The sequence below is a fragment of the Mytilus trossulus genome, chromosome 14 (genome assembly GCF_036588685.1).
Source record: "Mytilus trossulus isolate FHL-02 chromosome 14, PNRI_Mtr1.1.1.hap1, whole genome shotgun sequence".
NCBI lineage: Eukaryota > Metazoa > Mollusca > Bivalvia > Mytilida > Mytilidae > Mytilus > Mytilus trossulus.
In genome coordinates, this window is record NC_086386.1 from 25,353,692 (window position 1) to 25,375,694 (window position 22,003).

The following is a 22,003-nucleotide window of genomic DNA, read 5'->3' on the forward strand; positions in this document are numbered from 1 at the left end:
CTTCTCATATATGTTATGATGGTATGATACTAAACCCCTAACGGGAAGGATTGTGCCTGATGTTCATATGATGAAATCATAATCTTTCAGTCAGTTTAATTGAAGTCAGGAGCTGGTATGTCAGTTAACTACTAGTAGTCTGTTGTTATATATGTATTATTGTCATTTTGTTTATTTTCTTTGGTTAATTCTTCTGACATCAGACTCGGACTTCTATTGAACTGGATTTTAATGTGCGTATTGTTATGCGTTTACTTTTCTACATTGGCTAGAGGTATAGGGGGAGGGTTGAGATCTCACAAACATGTTTAACCCCGCCGCATGTTTGCGTCTGTCCCAAGTCAGGAGCCTCTGGCCTTTGTTAGTCTTGTATTATTTTAATTTTAGTTTCTTGTGTACAATTTGGAAATTAGTATGGCGTTAATTATCACTGAACTAGTATACATATTTGTTTAGGGGCCAGCTGAAGGACGCCTCCGGGTGCGGGAATTTCTCGCTACATTGAAGACCTGTTTGTGACCTTCTGCTGTTGTTTTTTTGTTTGGTCGGGTTGTTGTCTCTTTGACACATTCCCCATTTCCATTCTCAATTTTATTAATCATCAGTAATGGACTTCGCTAAAGAGCTCTACAAAGTCTCACATCGTCACCTCCTTTCCAACCTCAAATTCTATGGTATTGAAAATAACACACTAAATTGGATTCAGACATTTTTACAGGACAGAACACAAACAGTAGTCATTCATGGCATTTCATCCACCTCAGTACCCGTAACATCTGGTGTACCAGATCTATATCTATATAAATGACCTACCGGAATATCTAGACCACAGTAAACTTAGACTCTTTGCTGATGACAGCATAATTTACAGGGAAATAAAAACACAAGATGATTTTCATAAGCTATAACTTGACTGGCCTTGACTCAGCAGCTCGATGGGAGTCAGATTAGCTTATGACATTTCACCCTGATAAATGTACAAACCTTTCCATCTCTCAAAAGAAAAATAACCGTACCGGCATAATTACATCCTCCACAATCACATTCTCGAATCAGTTACATCAGCAAAATATTTAGGCATTACCTTACAATCAAATCTAAAGTGGAACAAACATATAGACAACATAGTATCAAATGGGAACAGATCACTTGGTTTTCTAAAAAGAAATTTAAAAATTACTAACACAGAAACAAAATCAAGAGCATACCAGGCACTAGTAAGACCCAAACTGGAATATAGTTGTATAGTGTCTGGGACCCCCATATGAAAGAACAACAGATACAATTAGAAAAGGTACAGAGACGCGCTGCTCGTTATGTACACAACAACTACGACTACACGAGCAGTATCACAAACATGCTCAATCAGTTGAAATCGGGCCACCACTAGCTGAGAGACGCTTAAAACCAGACTCATTTTATTCTATAAAGTAATACATTGTCTTGTTGCCATTCCATCGCATATTCTTGAACAAAAAGACAGCAGAACAAGACAAAATCATACTCAGACATACAGACACATCCAAACTTCCAAGGACACATACAAATGGTCATACTTCCCGCGAACAATTATATTCCATGGAATTTACTACCACAAACTGTAAATTGAAACCACCACTGTTGACAGCTTCAGAGATCAGCTAACACCAGCTTTTCTCTCTAGCTTCAAATAAACAAATTCAAACAAAACATGTACATATATTTTAATCACAATCTGTAAATACAAACACTCCAATTGTTATAAAATATTTTTATAAATTTTGTATAAATTTTTGTCAATCACGCATGCGCAACAACATGTATTCTTCAGTATTGAAGCCTTGTTGACCTTAAAGAAGAAAAAGAAGAAGAAGTTAAAACATTAATGTATGAGAAGGTAAACAATTTCCAAAACGATTATACATATTAATTATGAGTTAAATAAAATAAGCTCGAATAATTAGAACGAATAAAAGTACGAGAAACCGCTGAGATTGCACACACACTAAGAAATCATAACCTTAGTAATAGTTCTGAAATATTGGTTTCTTGGGTTCAATAAATTGAATGTCAGCAACCTTGTTGCTTAAGTTGTTATGTTTAATGTTTTCATTTTGCTCTTTAGCACTTGAAGTTTTAACATCTTTGCATGCAGCAAATCACTACAAATTCGCGGTTAGAAATTCTCTCTTATCGTTTAGATCATAATATAACAATTGCCAGAATATATAAAAAAAAAAAGCTAGGCACCCCAAACTCTTATGTCGATTGCAAGCCGACAACGTGATGTCAAAAAGTAACTAATAGAAAAAACGATGACAACTCAAGAAAGGCAGTATTCAACTGAAAAGCACATGTACAACATCAAATTAAACTGAATAACGGTAACACAAACTCACAACTTGACTATCCTTGGGTAATTTCAAAATTCAAGTTTTAAACCATCATTACGATTTGAACAAACATTTGACAATGGCACAAAGTGTTGTTAATAGATATAGGAAGAACTCTCAAAACATGTTTTACGCAGCAGCATTGTTGCACCTATATTACTGAAGTCAGGAACCTCTGCATCCTTTGTTATATAAACACTAAAAGAAGATGTGGTATGATTGCCAATGAGACAACTCTCTACTAGAGATAAAATTTGTAAGGGTTCCGCGGAACCTAGCGTCTCGCCTACTTTTGCTGAAATTCACAGGCTCAACAAAATGAGGAAAAAAATCAATAAAAATATTCCTCTTGATACTATCTTTTGATTTTAAGAAGCTTCTGTCCAAGTTTAGTAAAAATCCAGGATAGTTTATGAATCTAATAAATGTTTAAAAACTTTAACTGCAGACTGTACATATAATGTTAACTGGAAGAAAACTTAGTCCATTTATAAGTAAAATACAGATACACAGGTACAAAATATTATCAAAATTTCCTTCTAAATACTAGCTTATGATCTTAAACAAGCTTCTGTCTAAGTTTGGTACAAAGTAAAAGTAGCAAAAGAAAGTTTTTTTTTTTTAAATTTAACCACAGAGTGAACATGTTATTTCCTGGCAGAAAATCTAAGTCCATTTAAAAAGTAAAATACGAAAAAAATGAATTTACTTTTTTACAAAATTTCCTTATGCATATTATCTTTTGATCATAAACTAGCTTCTGTCTAAGTTTGGTACAAACCCAGGATAGTTTAAGAAAGTTATTAAAATTTTAAAAACTTGAACCACAGATTGAATGTAATGTTTCCCCGCAGAAAAACTAAGTCCATTTATAAGTAAAATACGGATAAAATGGAATTTTATTTTTACAAAATTAACATTTGGATACTATCTTATGATCATAAACAAGCTTCTGTCCACGTTTGGTAGAAATCCAGTATAGTTTAAGAAAGTTATTAAAATTTCAAAAACTTTAACCACAGAGTGAATATTTGTGGACGCCGCCGACGACGACGACGGAATGTCGGATCGCTTAGTCTCGCTTTTTCGACAAAAGTCGAAGGCTCGACAAAAATGACACATAAATCAACAAATACAGTTCACCGTATAATTAGAATATCCCATACCGCATAGGCGAAATCGGTGTGATCAAGTTCGCCGATCGTATCAATTTTGAAATAAATTCCCCGATCGAATCTGTTGTAAAATAAATTCAGTGATCGCATCTGTTGTGAAAAAGATTCAGTGATCGAATCTATCTGTTGTGAAATAAATTCAGTGATCGAATCTGTTGTGAAATAAATTCAGCGATTTTATCTGTTGTGAAATAAATTCAGCGATCAAATCTGCTTTGTAATAAATTCAGTAAAAATTAATTTACCCTATATCTTCTCTTTCTAGACAAGTTTTTAACATACTTTTTTATTCCTTTTTGGGTATCATAAAAATATTACTATCCAGTACAACCTTGGATTTCTTCTCCTATATATCTGGCCTATCGAATTTTTATGTTTCAATATCGCTTGCGTTTTGCTCTGTAGCTACTATTAAAGTAGTTAACGGAATATTTTATTTTGTATTGAATGTTCGTAAGGCACGCAGCCGATTTGTCTCGCCTGGACCAGAGACATAGCGAAATTTGTTGCATGAGATTCTGAACGTAGGCAGTAAAGTACAACAGGAGTGAATATACAATCTACAAATATACATTATGTATACATGTATATTTGATAGTATAATTGACTTAATCTATCGGCTATATACCTGTTTACCCCTACATTTTACAAGAGACATAAATACGCAACTCCCATTTCACAGGGAACTTCCTTCTTTTTTTTTTAAAGTAAAAAGTAAATCTGCATGGATATTTATTATTTATCTTCATTTACACTTTTAATTTGATAAAAAAAATATCTTTACACAAGTTCGAACATTCAAGATGTTCATTAACACCGAGTACTCATTCATTGATTTATATTATTGATATGGTGTCTTCCTCGAATGCCAACATTTTATATGTTACCTATTCCTTGAATGCCATCAAAAATATTTCAATAGGTGTTTTTATAACTATCTAAATGATTTTATAAGTATTAAACTGTAAAACTTAATCAGAGAACTTGATAAAATGGGCGTAAATGCATTTCCGCTAATTTGTCAAAGTTCCAATACTACGTTTCCGCAAATTCAAAGTATACGTTTCCGCAATTTGCATTTATAACTTTTCCGGAAAATTACCTGGTTGAATATATATTAGATAAATTAGGCATCACCTTTTGACCATGAGGAACAGAGAACAATGAATGGTGCCGAGTCTTTCATACCCACCTAAAGGAGCAGTTTTACGCTAGCCATCCTAATATTTTTGTCTTGGTCGATGTGTTATTGAAACTTCAAACAACATCTTACAGATGAGAAATCTAACCGTAAAAGCAACCCTTCGGAAATATGAAAAAAAGAAGATGGACTAAGTCTTCCTTCTTGAACAAAATACAAAACTTGTAAACGGTGAATGTACTACTGTGGACTATGTACGACGTATTGGCTACACGTACATGTACTCTGCCGAGAACTGGCTTATGAACTCATATATATCAAGATATATCTGATTAGGGCTGTCTTTTGGACATACGTTTTCATACGTTATGACGAGGTTTGCTTGCATGTACTGATGACCTTTTACTTAATAAATATTTATTTTGTGTTTATGACTTTGCTTTCGATCAACAGGTATTCCATAATTATTTGCGGATAAGTAATAATAACTTTTTTTCCGGAAAAGTAAGATATTTATTTGCGGAAACGTAAACTTTTTTTTGCGGAAACGTCATATTATTTTTCCGGAAAAGTAATGCCAATTTGCGGAAACGTAAAACGCCGGATAAAATTGCAACATTTAATCACTTTTTGATAAGAAAATATAGAAGATTTTGGGGTTGAAAGTATCATGAATTCTATAGATTTAAGAAAATAAAAATATTTTTATTACTTTTTATGAAAATAAATATTTTGGGAACGGAAATATTTCTTAACATAAGACATATTTAAAAAAAGAAAAGAAAAAATTCTAGTAAAATACAATTATTTCAAACTAAAAAAAGGATATTAGAGATTTTATCATCTAAATCCATATCATATTGAATATTTAATTAGTAAATATAAACTTTATTATTTTTTTTGATTGAACAATAATTTGTTAAATTTTACACTTGTAATAGACTGTTATAATAAATTAATGGCTTGTAAAGAATATTCAACAATTTGAAGATTTAAAGTGCTTTTTTCAATCTGCTCATATGTTTACTTTAATATGTTATATGTATTGTTTTCTGTGTTCTCTGTCTGCAAACAAAATTATTATTCAAAGGGTTCTTCTTTTTATGCTATGAAAAAAGTATGAGAATATACAAAGTTCTGAGAAATTCCATCAAATAAAATAGGAGAAAATTACAGCACACAAAACTATAGAAATATTGAAAAAAGCATCAAAGTCCAAAGACCTAGTGATGCAACAATTTCAAAGTTTAGAGAAGAGCATAATGGTTCAAGCAGTTGAACGAATTTTCAACATTTTTAACAACATGAAAGTCAACGTGATTTAACTACCTGAAATTTACCTTTATGTTTAATTAGAATGATTGTTTTGAAAAGCATCCACTTTTGTTGTGATAACTATTGCACCTATTCCTCGAATGCCAACATGATTTTACGGTGTCTTCCTCGAATGCCAACATTTTATATGTTACCTTTTCCTTGAATGCCAACAAAAATATTTCAATGGATGTTTATATAATAACAATAGGTGTTTTATAAGTATTTAACTGTAAAAATAATAAGTGAACTTGATGAAATTGCTACATTTTATCAGTTTTTAATAAGAAAAAAATAGCAAAATTCAAGGGTTTAAATTACTATGAATTTAAAGAAAGAAAGAAAATGATTTTTTTTTACTAAAATGTATTTATTGAAAAAAAATTGGAGGAATAACAATGTTTATTAACATGATAAGACACATTTAGATGGAATATATGAATATTTTAATTGAACAATTTGCTAATTTAAACTTCAAAAATCATCAAAAATAATTGAGTAAATTTGATAACTTTCAAGATGGTACTCTACAAAGTTTACAAAGTTTGAAGAAAATCCACAAAATAGGGTTACAAGAATTCAGTCTAAAGAGACCTGATTTTTTTTTATTAGTGTACGTGACTTTGAACTAGCTGTCAGTAACTGCAAGTTTTCTCAGAAGCTGTTCTTAAGTGTTTTTTTTTGTTGTTGGGATATACAAGTACCTGGCCACGTCCATTCTGTGTAATATTTCTATTTGCATCCATCTGATGAGATAAGATGTTTTCAATAGTTCGACTATGTGGTATGGGCTTTGCTCATTGTTGAAAACTATAGTTGTTAATTTCTGCGTTATTTGGTCTCTTTTGGAGAGTTGTCTCAATGTCAATCATACAACATCTTCGTCCTTGTTAGGACACTGATGAGTTGCAAATGCCTGTTGATAAACCCCTTATCAATATCATTTCATGAACACTTGCAAAAAGGGTGTAGTATTACTACCAAGAATAATACCATGAACAAACTGAACATAATAAAACATAATTAAAAAGTTAAAAGTCCAAAGAGGCTGCTGTATAATTTGTGTAAAATGATTATGCACATGTTGACTTTGTGATGCAACATTTTTCAAAATTTCATTTGAAGAGAATCCATATTCGTTCAAGCACAGTATCAGCAAAAATTTTTTTGTTAACAACGTGACCAATTCAAGATGAATTAGATTTTACCTATCTGTTTAATTAGTATGATTGTTTTTATAAGCATGCACTTTTGTTGTGATAACTTCTTGCACCTATTCCTCGAATGCCAACATTATTTTACAGGTAAATTGTCGGTAGATCAAAGGATGTTGGCATTCAAGGAATAAACCGATTTTACAGGTAAATTGTCGGTAGATCAAAGGATGTTGGCATTCAAGGAATAAACCATTGATATCTATTACTAACTGGTAAAAAGTTATAAAAATAAATAAAAAAAATCGAACTAATAAAATAAAATGGGAAAAAAAAATTCTGTACCGTGGGACAAAGACTTTCTACAGCATAAAAGACCGGTGTGGGGTGAAACAAAACATAAGTCTTCGATCGTAGTTGGTCGACATCATAAACAGATAAACAGAACTTTACACATTTCTTTGTTACATTATACTTTTTGGTGATGATTCAAATTTTATTTTTGAGTTATGGAGTATTTTGTAAAAAAAAAGGGGGGATTACATGTCGCGCCGTATTTTATTATTGTTTCTGCTTCTGTGAGTGTAAGAACTTGTTAGTACTTGTGGAATGTAAATGGAGTTCTTAAGTTTATTGTCAATATGTACCTATATATCTTCTTTCTTAAGTAGTTACAATCATTTGATTGGTGCTAGCTATAGAGCTCTGACCAGCACCCGTGACTCTACTTTTTTATACAGGCATATGTTCGTCTTTTAGCACAAAATATTGTTTGAAAATATTTTGTTAAACATTATTATAATAAAAGATCATTTAAATCTATTATAATTTTGAACAGGAATTTATTTTCAAAGGATAATTTTGTATATGTATATTTGCATTTCATATCCGTGTATTTGATTTTAATATATCTATATTAGTTTTTAAAGATTTTAATTGTCTTTTATTATAATTTTGAACATAAAGTTATTTTCAAATGATATTGTAGTATTATTTTGTATATTTGTATTTTATATCCGTGTATTTGGTTCCAAAATGAAGTGCATTTATATATAGTTTTTATAAACAGGAAACATTGTCACTGTATACAACTTTTCGCAGAAGTTTATTATTTGATTGCTAGTTAATTTGATATCTTCCTGGTTATGCATACAATATGTGTCACTAAATCATATGTGCCACTAGATCATATGTGTCACTAGATCACATGTGTCACTAGATCATATGTGTCACTAGATCATATGTGTCACTAGATCATTTATGTTTATATAAGCAAACTTGTGTTTGTTTTGTAACTGTTTTATTTGTTGTTGTCAAAATTATGTCCAATATTGATATTTGCTACTTGTAAGATAAATGGGCCACCACAGGTGCATCTAGTATAGTCTGATTTGCTCGAAAAATGAGGAACGCCATTGCGTCAATTCTTATATAGCATCGTACGTGCATACAAATAATGAGTCGAGAGTTTGCAGCTTTTAACAATCACCATATTTTCATTCAAGTTATTCTTATTTAGCTAGTTGCAAGTAAGTTTCTATTTCTACCCCATTCCAACATAAGTAGTCTCTTTTTATAGTCCCCAGTGGCGGATCATGGTTAAGGGGTTGAGGACGTATGGCCGTTTGTTCCCTAGAAAGAAAAAAAAATCTCATTTTCCTCACGATTTATATGAGTTTTTAAATTTAGCATATTAGTAGTATTCCGGCTCCTCTTGCCCGTCTGTATCTTTCACATTTTTTGCATCTATTTACTGACAAATCGTATACCACCCATGCCCTTGGTCCTATTTATGAATATTTAATATCTTGTCACACCGAGGGCTTTTATATATACGGTATTGTTATTTTGGTGTGTTTTTTTGTGTCATAAAATTGAGAATGGAAATTACCGGGAATGTGTCAAAGAGAAGACCATTCGACCAAAAAGCAGAAAACAACACAAAGCCACCAATGGGTCTTCAAAACAATAAACTACATACTTATTGACGTCGCATCATACTTTGAAACAAACAAATGATCCGAACTAAAACAAAACCATATACGACTCATATACAAAACAAAACAAATGTCGGGGCCTATGCGATATGGGCTTTTATATCATCGCTGATTGCCGTACGGTGACCAGTTTTTGTTGATTTCTGTGTCATTTTATCTTTATTTATTAATAAGAGTTGTCTCATTGACAATCATACCACATCTTCTTATCATTTGTATAAAAATAGATGCATATGTTCCTGAATTGGGAAAATTGTATTGATGCTGCAGGGTTAAACATGTTTTGAGATCTGTTTGACATACACAAACACACAGCAATGCGCAATACGCAAAATAAAACTCAGTCCAATGTTAGAATTTATAACAGTAGAAAGCCTAGGCGTACACAAAGCTGATATCACAAACGTAACGTCTTCAAATGATTTTTTCATTTACGACGTCTGCATTTTCCCCAAGAAAACAAACACGTAACAAATACGCTGGACACTTAGTTCATCACATAACTTTAAACATAAATATTCAACATATATTTCTTTTCTTTCCGTACAACAAAGTGCAGCAAATGGACATTAAAAAAATTCAGGTCTTCAACCTAGACCATTGAATCATTCATATTTTGCAGATTGTATTATATCTCTTGTTATGCACATATGAAATATCAAGTTATTTTTTTTATAAAAATTAAAAATTATCAATTTCACATTTTTTTTTACCGATTCCTCCATATTTGAATATTAAACCCTTCAAATTACTACTTATTCTTTCAAATAGCAAAACTGCATTCCAAATACATGCAACATTGTCGTTTTCATTTCTTTTGGCGGGCAATTTTATAAAGCGTCATATATGGTCCGAATCTGAAAACTTCTTATATACGAAAATGCGGGAAAATAAGTTTAATTTGTATAAATTAAGGTCAAAACCTCTATTTGATCCTTATTTAATGTTACACATACTTTTGTCGTTTTTCTATGTTCACTAATAAATATTTTATGATTTAAAGATTTAATTTATATAACCTCACTAGTTATGAGGATATTCATGGCTCGCATTTATCTTTTCATAGAAAAAAAACCTTCCCATTTAAAAACAAATTGAAACACAGCTGATTTAACTACTTTTAAATGCGCATGTTACAGTTGCCGTCAACTTTGTGCACGCCGTCCATTGAACTAAGGCAGCTTGCAACCATTTGATTTTCGAGGGGGGGAGGGGGGCTATGGTTTTTTTTTCTGTGCAAAAGAAACAATCTACATGTATTTTCAATCTACATGTATTTTTTTTTTATCGACAAACCGAAAACATTTTTTTTCTTTTAATTTTAGCATTACATATAGTGGCAGCTGGGGGTGAAACAAATAAAAAAAAATTTCAGGGTCCAAAACAAATTATTTTTTTCACCAAAACCTGGAAACAAACTTTTTTTTCTAAAAAAAAACAACATAGCCCCCCCCCCCCCCACCCCACCCACCCAGAAAATCAAATGGTTGCTGCCTAAGCAAAATGACAATGATACATAAATTGACAAAGGACTACTAGCTGTTACCGACATGCCAGCGGCAGACCTCAGAAAAACTGCATGAAAGATCATGTCTACATCATTTACATGTAAAAAACATAAGGACAATCCCTTTTGTCAGGGATTTAGTATCATACCATCATAAAATATACGACCTACTTCCATGCATGGATCCGCAGTCTAAATATAAAAAATCTACCACTTATGACTTCATTTTGGTGCAATACGTTTTTGTCTTACAAGTTGAATACTTTAAATGTCTGTTATTCGATTTTTTTTAAATTAATTTCAACGGGTATTTTATTCATGACATTTGTATTTTACTTTTATATCCGTATATAAGCCTTCCAAATGTACCTGACAACTTATGTAATTCTAAACCGGAACATTACAGCTATATATATATACAATGATATTTCACAGAAGCTTCTTCTTCGATTGATACTTGTAGTTTAGTTTGATATCTTTCTTTACATGCATACAATATAGATCTATGTCACTATATCGTGTGGATACCAAGTAAACGTACGTACATTTTATTGCTGTATGTTGTCTAAATTAATGTTTTTTTTTTTATTGTATTAGTATATGTTGATCCATGTATTAATAGAAATGATATCTTGTTATCTTCTTCTTTTCATTCTTCTGAAATTGAAAATTTTGAAGCTTTACCTGGTTAACCTCGCAATGAACCACATCCCCTAATATTGAAAATCAAGGATCACAAGAATATAGAGCGCGAACAGCTAGTTTTATAATTATTCGCTTGAATAACTTCATGACTTCTATCCGTTTTTGTTCTAAAGTTAATTTATTTGATTTTTGTTTCTACATATACTTGGGCGCGTTCAATATTGTAGCTGCTACGTAGTGCTACGTAGATTTTGACTATTTAACGTTTACCTATAGACAAGTTGTTACATTGATATTGATAGCAGCTACGGTAGCCGCTACGTAGCTGCTACGATATTGAACTCAACCCTGCTGTTCTTTTCGTTGTATTACCGGTAACCTGAGTAAAAGAGAGTGTCAGGCTGTGTTTGTATATATTGATCATATCTGTCATACCATGGAAGTAATATTTAGATATTACTTCCATGGTCATACTTATTTTCGTAAACCATTTTGTTAAAATAAAATTAACGGTACCAATTTTCTTTCACCAGATGCGCATTTCGACAATACATGTCTCTTCAGTGATGCTCGTGGCCAAAATATTTGAAATCCAAAGCTCATATAAACTTGAGATGAAGAGCTATAATCCAAAAGGTCCAAACAATTAGGTTGTTATAGTTTTCTCAATGGCATCATATTTAAATTCTTTATTACATGATGATTTTACAATTCGATCATCGGTGTCATTGCAAAATTGATTTTTTTTTCTATATATATGTTGTGTACAAGTTATCATTTTGTTCAAATTATAATTTGTACAAAAAAATTGTACAAATTATAATTTATATTTTGACTTTGTACAAATTGTATTTTTTACAAAAAGCGCCTGCATGTACATATTATAATTTGTTCAAAATTCATTTATTACTTGTTCAATATTTCATAATATGTATTTTGGTGAAAAAAGCATTGATAGAATTGTTAATAAATGAGCACACCATTCACCTTATTCATCAAATACTAACATAATTCTTTATCATTCATTAGAGATGGCATCTAAAATTGCACACCAACTTTTAACTTTCATATTTTTACATTTAAAATAACTGTACCCGCCTATGCAATTATACGAAAGAAACTAAATGTTTTTTAAAGGCTATTAAACTGCTTCATATAGCGAATCCGGAAACGCAGAAACCGTTGCTGTGAATAAACATGTGTCTTTTAGAACGTTTTTTTAGAAGTGTCTGCGTGTGATCAAAAATGCCACCCATGGTACCACTATTACATCAATTGAATAAATGACTTAACATGTAAAAGAGTGTAAATAATAAATCTAAGAAAATATAGCTTTTGCAACTTATCAAAGCAATTGACCCCAAAGTTATTAACAGTTGCAAAGTGTTTAAGAAGAGATAAATGTGAAAGTCAAAAGATGCAATTCCCGATGCAATAATTCAATCAACTGCCCAAACGAATGATAAAGAACAATTTTGTATTTTGTAAATAAGATGTTATATATGTTCTTTGAAAAACAATGGTGTGTATCAAAGCTTTTTTCCACCAAAATCCATAATATGAATTATTGTACAAGTTATAAGTAAATTTTCGTCAAATATTGTACAAATTGTAATTTGTACAGGCACTTTTTGTACAGTCAGTATACAAATTATAATTGGTACATTTTTTTGGTACAATAAATTATAATTTGTATTCTGACTTTGTACACACCATATATATAGCTATTATACAGACAGAGAATGTTCATGTTATATGATGCAGTTAAAATGTATTTTCCTAAATTGGTCAACTGTTTGATCATACTTTAACCTCAAAAGTTCAATTGCAATAATGATTTTAACAAGTAATATTTCTTAATAAATTTTACTCTAAGTTCCTAATATTTCGGACACACTAAAATGAAATTGAATGCGTCGTCAAAACACTGACAGCAAATTGTACAGATACGACATGACAACTCAATGCTTTGGCAGTGTTCAGTTTCAACTGCTATCGAATGAGGAGAAAGTCATATTTTGGAAAGCGTTCTCCGGTACATGGTATGGATATTCTTGGTAAAATAAATCATTTCTTATTCTTCATGTCTTGAACTTTTATAACCGACTATTATATACGATATATGGAATTTCTCATGTCGAAGGTCTTACGGTTGTCCATACTTCTTACATCCACTTCATTTAAACTATGGTGGATAGTTGTACTATCTTACGCATGCAATCATATCATGCACAACTCCTTGTTTTATATAGTTATTAGAAATACATTTGAACACTACTCAATACTTAGTCCAAAAAATGTGTTGTCATTTTCAAAGTCACAAACACTTTGAACAGGTAAACTGGCTTGGTCGAAAGTTATCGGTTAAAAATTGGTCAAAGAAAACAGATGGTTGAATAGTTCCACTCCAATGGCATCCAAGTTTTAAGAAAAAAAAAATAAAATGCAATTCTTTTCCACCTTCTTTTATGGTTGTCACTATAAAAATATCCCTCATACATTTTGTCCGAGAAATCATGTACAGATAAGATAAGATAAGATATTTTTATTTCCAATTATGGGCCCCAAAGGGCATAAACATTACAAGAAAACTTTGATATTGACAACAGTCACACATGTTCTCTCTAACTATACATTGTGTTGTACAATGTTATCCAGGGGCGGATTCAGCCATTTTTAAAAAGGGGGGTTCCCACCCCAAGACAAAAGGGGGGAGTTTCCAACTATATGGGGCCCCATTCAAATGCATTGATCGTCCAAAAATGGTGGGGTTCCAACCCCCGAACCCTCCCCCTGGATCCGCCACTGTTATCTTACTTTGCTACTCAACGCGCTTTCTGGTCGATCCGGCCCCACGTCGATCCGGCCCAAGTCGATCCGTCCCACTTCGATCCGGCCCAAATATAAAGTCGATCCGGCCCAAACAATTTTTGTTTATAAGGAACAAAAATAAAGATATATATCAATTGTAATTCATAAACGTGTATGATTTTTATTATAATGTAAAAGGTTTACTGTAAAAAAAAAATGTCCCTTTGAAAAATAGATGAGTATAAAACAACTAGGTTGATTATGTTTTTATTATTACAAGTTTTTTTTAAGATAATTGGGTATCATCTTACAGACCGGTGCTTTGCTTTTGCGCCAATTGGCATTTAATTTGCGCCTAAAAAAATCTTTCATTTGCGCCACAAACCATATTTCATTTGCGCCAAAAATGAAACCTTTCATTTGCGCCAAATTACAGGTAAATACTGGTAAATACCAGGCCCGTAGCCAGGAATTTCCAAAGGGGGGTTCGTTTGACTCACAAACTCGACTTTAACAGTCACAATTCGAACAGAACATTGACTTTAACAGTGCTTATTTGTTTTCAAGGGGGGTTCGTCCGAACCCCCGAACCCCCTGGCTACGGGTATGAACACATTGACCTATAATGGTTTACTTTTTTAAATTGTTATGTAGTATAAAGTCAAAAGTCAGAATCTGACAGTGTTCTGGCATAAAACTTGTAAGCAACGGTTCTGATATATTCGTAGATATAAGAAATCTGAAGTTGTGGTATGAGTGCATGTTTGATTATCACAAAATTTAGACTTATTTTCTCTATTATCCAGGGGGATACTGTAGTGACACACCCTTTAGTTAAGAGCAATGAATATTTAATTTGTCCGTTAGATTTTACCTGAAATGCCTGTAAAATGGCGCAAATGATATTTTTATTTTTGGCGCAAATGAAATATAACCTTGTGGCGCAAATGAAAGATTAGATTTTTTAAATATTGGCGCAAATGCAATGCGCCCATATCAGCTTAACTAGTGTAGCGGCAAAATTAATGGAAAGAATTATAACATACAGGTAAGAAGGAGTACATAGTGGAAACAAACCGTTTTAGTGGATAATTTAATACAAATTTTTCATGTCATTTCAACTACCTAATTAACCATTTTTTTCGTTTCATACATTTATTCTATAGTATTTTTTAAGCGCCACCTATAAGATAAAGTACAAAGGAGGAACTAGTTCGGCTGTTTATAACAAAAAATAAAAAAAATATATAAACTTTTAGGAATATTTTTTGGAATATTTTTTTAATTTAATTTAATTTAATTTTCATATTTTTTTTTCATATATCTTGTGCACAAATATTTATGCAACGATATACATTGCCTATAATTATAGATCTGAATAAAATGTATATTTTTTTTGACAAAATATTCCAATTGGATAAGATGCGATAAATAAATTTACGGTTTATATGTTTAATCAGAGACATATAATATTGTATTACATGTCTCTGGTTTAATTCAGTATATTTATTATACTCCGTGTTGCTGCTGTTATAATCCAAATATCCGCTATGTATATCTACCCTATTATCTTTTGCTGCGCGAACGTCAAAGAAATCACCCTTTACACGAAACGCGAACGTTCATGAAGGCACCCGCCTCATGAATTAAGAAATCGTTCTTTTCTTCTTCACAAATAAGATGTACTCTTTCTAATATTCATTTAAAGAAATAAAGTTATCTCCCTTCTCATCTAATAGAACGAAAAAGAGTAATTTCGGAAGACGATACCAGTCATTGTTTACGTGCTCCTGGGAAACAACCAAGCTTCAAAATAGCAGCGCGAGGATATATGTTATTTAAATAGAACATTTGCAATATTATCATTATGTAGAGGTACAGTAGAAGTAAATTCACTACATTTTTTGTTAAATGATCAAAATTGGCGCAGAGGTCGCAGAAAAGTATTCGAAAAACGATTTATACCACTAATTTATGGCCGTGTAGCTAGTGGTCGTGGGTAATACAACATATTAATTGACCTCAGCTGGCTATATATGTTATGTTGACATTTTTCAATCAGACAATTATGAGGGCATATACGCTTTTGAAATGAAATGGTATTATGTAATATATACTGATATTTTTGCACATAACTGCATAATTTCAGTAAAAAAACCCCATTTTATTCTAACTCACATGTTCTTAAATAATGCAATTGATTGATAAGCTACATGACATGTAAATTTTTATTTATTGTGGTCACTAAAAAAACCTTAGTACACATCTTATCTTGTACAATTAGAGTAAATGATATCACTGATAAGTAATTCCCGGAATTTCCGATCATGAAATTGTTTATATTGAATCCAACTTAAAACCTAGAAGAGCAAAAAAACCACCTAGAAAAGTTTTCCTATACAATAAAGCAAATACTGAACAAATTAAAGAAAAGCTAAATGACATACATCTGAACAATACTACAAACCTAGAAAATCTCACAATGGACGAACTTTGGGATAATTTCAAAACAAAGGTATTAAAAACCATGGAAGAGTCAATCCCTACTAAAATGATTAATAACACCAAACAAAAACTACCATGGATTAATAAAGAAATAAAGTCACTGATAAGAAAAAGGAACAAATTGTTCAAAAAAATGAAAACAGACTCACATAGTAAAATAAATAAACAGTACAGGGAAACAAAAAAGCTGCTTCAGAAAGAGACAAGAAAAGCTTACTGGACATATCTGGAAAACATTATTTGTTACGACGAGAGCTTACAAACCTCGCAAAAACAGAAAAAATTTTGGAATTATATTAGGTCCACCAAAAAAGACAGTTCAGGAGTTGCACCATTAAGATCTGAAGGTATGCTGATAGACGACACAAAACAAAAAGCTGAAATACTCAATAAACAATACCACTCTGTTTTTACACCTGAAAATGATAAAGAACAAATACCAACTCTTTCCGACAACTATCCATCTATGGCAGAAATACATGTAACACCAAATGGCATAGAAAAACTTTTGAAAAATCTTGATCCATCTAAAGCTACAGGTCCAGACGAAATACCAGCACGAATTCTTAAACAATTTGCACCAGAATTTGCACCACATCTCGCTTTCATCTTTAACACATCTTTTTTGAAAGGAGATGTACCAACAGACTGGAGACAGGCAAATGTGATCCCTATTTTTAAAAAAGGCGAAAAATACCTGGCCAGTAATTACAGACCTGTCTCTCTAACATGCATTTGCTGCAAACTGCTCGAACACATTGTTGTAAGTAACATACTAAAACATCTGGACACACATAACATCCTTGTGGACAATCAGCATGGCTTCAGATCAAAACGCAGCTGTGAAACACAGCTACTTACTTTAAGTCATGAACTACTTAGTAACCTCCATAATGGTGTACAAATTGATCTTATTATTTTAGACTTCTCCAAGGCATTTGACAAGGTACCTCACAAAAAGTTATTAAGGAAGATGGATAATTATGGCATAAGGGGAAATACCTGGAATTGGGTATCAGCCTTCCTTAGTAACAGGACGCAACAGGTTGCCCTTGACGGAGAGGTATCTAGTCAAATGCCTGTGGTAAGTGGGGTGCCCCAAGGCTCAGTCTTGGGTCCACTACTTTTTCTCATCTTCATTAATGACCTACCTGCAGCAGTAACATCAAAAACACGCTTGTTTGCAGATGATTGTATCTTATACAGAAACATAACAAACCAACAAGATTGTACCATATTACAAAACGATCTAAACTGCCTAGCCAATTGGGAAAAAACTTGGGGTATGCAATTCCATCCTGAAAAATGCAACTCCCTCACTGTAACAAGATCACAGTCACCATTCAAACATGATTATGTATTAAAAGGCCACATCTTAGAATCCGTCAGCACTGCAAAATATCTTGGTATCACCCTTTCTCACAACATGTCTTGGGATACACACATAAATAATATTACTTCAAAAGCAAATAAGATCTTAGGCTTTCTAAAAAGAAACTTGAAAATAAACCAGGAAGAAACTGAAAGTTTGGCATACAAATCCATGGTACGTTCTAATTTAGAATACTGCTCTTCAGTTTGGTCACCTCACACCCAAAAACAAAAAAACAACATTGAAAAAGTACAAAGAAGGGCAGCACGCTATGTCACCAACAGATACCACAACACCAGTAGTGTTACTTCCATGATTGACCATCTTCAATGGAAGTCACTTGAAACTCGCAGAAACATCAATCGAGTCACTATGCTTTACAAAATCTCTCACCATCTCATTGCAGTAGACCCAAACCTTTACCTTTTACCACAGCCAGTCAAAAACACCAGATTCACTAATCCATTACAATACCAGACATTTAGCACAAGAACAGACTATTTCAAGTACAGCTTTTTTCCATTCACTGTTGTACTGTGGAACTCACTCCCACAAAACATCATCAGCGTTAACTCCCTGGATCAGTTTAAAATAATGATCCAGAGTCAGTATATTTAGATATCTAACCTGTTTGTAAATAATGTAAATGCGTTAATTTTTGTTTTGTTTTTGCACAAAATTATTTTTGAATTATTGCACAAAATTAGTTATTATATTTTATTAAGTGTCTGTTCGCGATGCGCCGACGTATAGTCATCAATGTGCTGATGGATCGTCGTATGATGTAGATGTAGATGTAGACTGATCAATTAATTCTGTGTACATCATGCATGTTATGAGGTGGGGGGGGGGGGGGGGGGGGTAAGACATTTATCGGGACTCCTGGATCAGGTCTTTTAAGCTCTAGATTTCGGGATTGATCCTTTTGGGATCCGGGAACTCTTTTATTTCGAATTTTGGGACCTCCGGATTTTAGTAATTAAGCCCGGTTTTGGGATTTCATGTTTTAATTTTAAGCCCAGGATTACGGGATCAGGACCCCTCCTACCCCCAATCTGTCATGAACATACAAAGCGGCAAATGTTTATTTTCATGTCATTTGCTTTCCCTTTTTATTTCACACGAAGCTGTGACAAAGGTTCGTAAAATCGGTAAAAAGATCATTGTGCAAGAAATTTTAATTGTTTGTACATCGTGAAATGGCAAATTTGTTTTGCGTTCTTACATGCAGATACCTCTCTTTACGCCCTTCTACATATTACATGAGATGATTAGGTTCGGAACAACATAGTTTAAATATTTATGATAATTTGAAAGGCTGCATTGTGTATTTTATCTATTTCCTTAGATGCATTTCTGAGAGTGTGTCTAAACAATGAAAAAAAAATGCATTTTTTGGTTCTTATCTCATATTTCTTGAATATTACTATAGATAGAGATAAACAGCAATAATACTCATGTAAGATCTACAAATAAATCCACATGACTATCATGACCAATATGGTCAATTGACCCCTAAAGGAGTTATTGGCCTTTATACCTATAGCCAAATTTAACAGCAAACATTTTCTCCTGAAAACTGCAGAGACAAATTAAATTGAACTTAACCAGTCCACAAATATCATTAGGGTATCTAGTTTAAAATGTTTGTAAGGATGCCCAGAACCCAGTGTCTTAAAAACTTCTGCTGTTTTCAGTGTGATATCTCATGGTTGATCAACGACAACAAAATGTTGGATCACTATGTCTCGCTTACGCGAAAAAAGTCGCAGGTTCAACAAAGATGTGGAATTTTTAATTATTTTTTTTACTCTAGATACTATTTTTTAATTGTAAGAAGTTTGGTATAAAATCCAGGATGGTTTATAAATCTTATAAATGTTTTGAAAACATTAACTGCAGTCTGTCATCATGGTCATGTCTGTATGTAATGTAAACTTAAAGGAAATCTTCGTCAAATTATAATATGTATACATGTAAGTAATATACAAATAACATGAATAATGTAGGGAAAAACAGGAAATAGAGTTTTACCAAATTATCTTCTCGATCATTTAGATACTTGGGTTTGATCATAAACAAGCTTAGCTCAACATCTGCTTGATCAGGATTCACTACTTTGCTCCCTCTGTCTTAACATCAACCCCTACCATCCCGCCTACATGTTCTAGTAGATTTTGGTGACATATGGACATGACTGTATTGTTTCAGAGAAATTTTCTACATATAAAATCAGAAATAGATTAATGGAACTGTATTGATATGGAACACGATGTTGACGTTATTGCTGAGAAAGTAGTAAGGAACAACATCAAAAGTTCAATCAGGGATAACAAACTTTATTTTGATTTTTATCCTACATTAATCTTTTGATGTCCCCTCAAAGATCACGATATGAACGTAGTATAATGATGGTCAGAATGGGCTGTAATCACAGTAGAAGTGAGTAAGATCGTGTTGCAATCGGATAACTCGTGTTGTGGATGTAGTGAGAAAGCCAAGAGCGTAGAAAGATCTTGATAAGTGAAGTGAGGTCGCAGACTAAGCTCGGTGAGAATGTGATATAATCGTAGCAGGATTGTGTAGAAGCGTAGTGAGGACATAGCAGCATCGTGAAAGCAACGAAAATTTACATTTTTATGCCGATCATACTGTGACCTCACCACGATTTGAATTTATTTTAAATCGCTATGTGCGTGGTGGGATCGTGGTCTAGTGGGACTTGGGCTTAAAAGATCATTAATATAAGATCAACAAAATGAGAATTTTTTCATGTCAGAAGTTACTCGTCTACAATGTTGTGAGTGTTCTTTGTTTGACATGTACATGTACATAAACCAAGGGGGGGGGGGGGGGGACACACAGACTCTTAAGATCCTGTTCTTTCTACAATAAAAACAAGGAACTATTTGAGTCTGGAATAATTTTGAATTCTAAAAAATTGATGAGAAAAGTATGATGAAGAAGAGACCCAGCTTAAAAGTATGTGATAAGTAATGTTATTATACTTCACATTAAAATGCCATATTTTGATTGGCTAATGTGCATGTGAGGGTGTTTATTTAACTTATCACATGGCTGAGCGGGTAACCAGTTTTTGGAATGTCCACCACTCATCCAGACATGCCAAACCATCAAAAATCGATATTTTAAAGGACAATGAATGGATTTATAGGTACATAAAGTTATGAAAGACTATACTTAATTTATTCTTTTTGGCTCAGATTCTATTATTTGACTGTCAAAATAAAAAATAGAACATCTTGCTTCACTTCCGTTCATTTTTCCGGTAATGTTGTTATGTACATAACGTCATAGAAATTACTTTTAAATAGAATTCATCTGTAAAAGACAATAATTATAGGACAGTATAATAAATTAAATAACATATAGCTGACAGAGTGATAGAGCAGATTGGTACCCCTCGAAAAAGCATTGTCAAACTTGGCTTCACCACGGTTGATAATGTTTTCTCTGGGTTTAAATCTGCTCTATCACCCTCTCAGCTATGTGTTATTTATATAATGATTTTATCCCAACACATCTTTTTAAGAGGTTTTAAAGATATCTACTTCAATCTGCTGATAAAAATATAAAATTATAACTAAAATAGCATTTAGGAAGCAATTCTAGCTATTCCATTGATTCTGTGTTCTAAAAATATTTTATCATTCCAATTCTACCCTGCAACATTAATTTTTAATGCTGTATAGTTTTTGTTTCATGCTCAAACATGCAAAGGATTTACATGCATTGATCGACTTCTTTACAAAAAAACCCACTTCTAATTCAAAGATACAGTAATAAATCTATAAAGTTCTATAAGATTAAATCTATTTTATGTGTGAAAATCAATATTTAGTATGTACAATTAAAATAAAAAATCTACTTGATATAGCTAGATTAAACAGATATTCTCTGGAAAATAAAAGAATATTGATAAAACTAAGACATGGATATAATCGAATATATCCCACCTTGTATTATAAGATGTAGGTGTAGGAGATATC

The 22,003-nt window shown here is 32.4% G+C and overlaps 1 protein-coding gene across 4 annotated transcripts in view; it reads left to right on the top strand.

Annotated features, from left to right (window-relative positions):
* The first annotated feature begins 15,834 nt into the window (after positions 1 to 15,834).
* Positions 15,835 to 22,003, top strand: part of LOC134697222 (anoctamin-3-like) — a 58,692-nt gene continuing 52,523 nt past the window's right edge. For all 4 annotated transcript variants that reach the window (XM_063559350.1, XM_063559351.1, XM_063559352.1 and 1 more), the window contains exon 1: positions 15,835 to 15,991. The gene's annotated coding sequence lies outside the window, so the exon portion shown is untranslated. The remainder of the gene's footprint in view (positions 15,992 to 22,003) is intronic.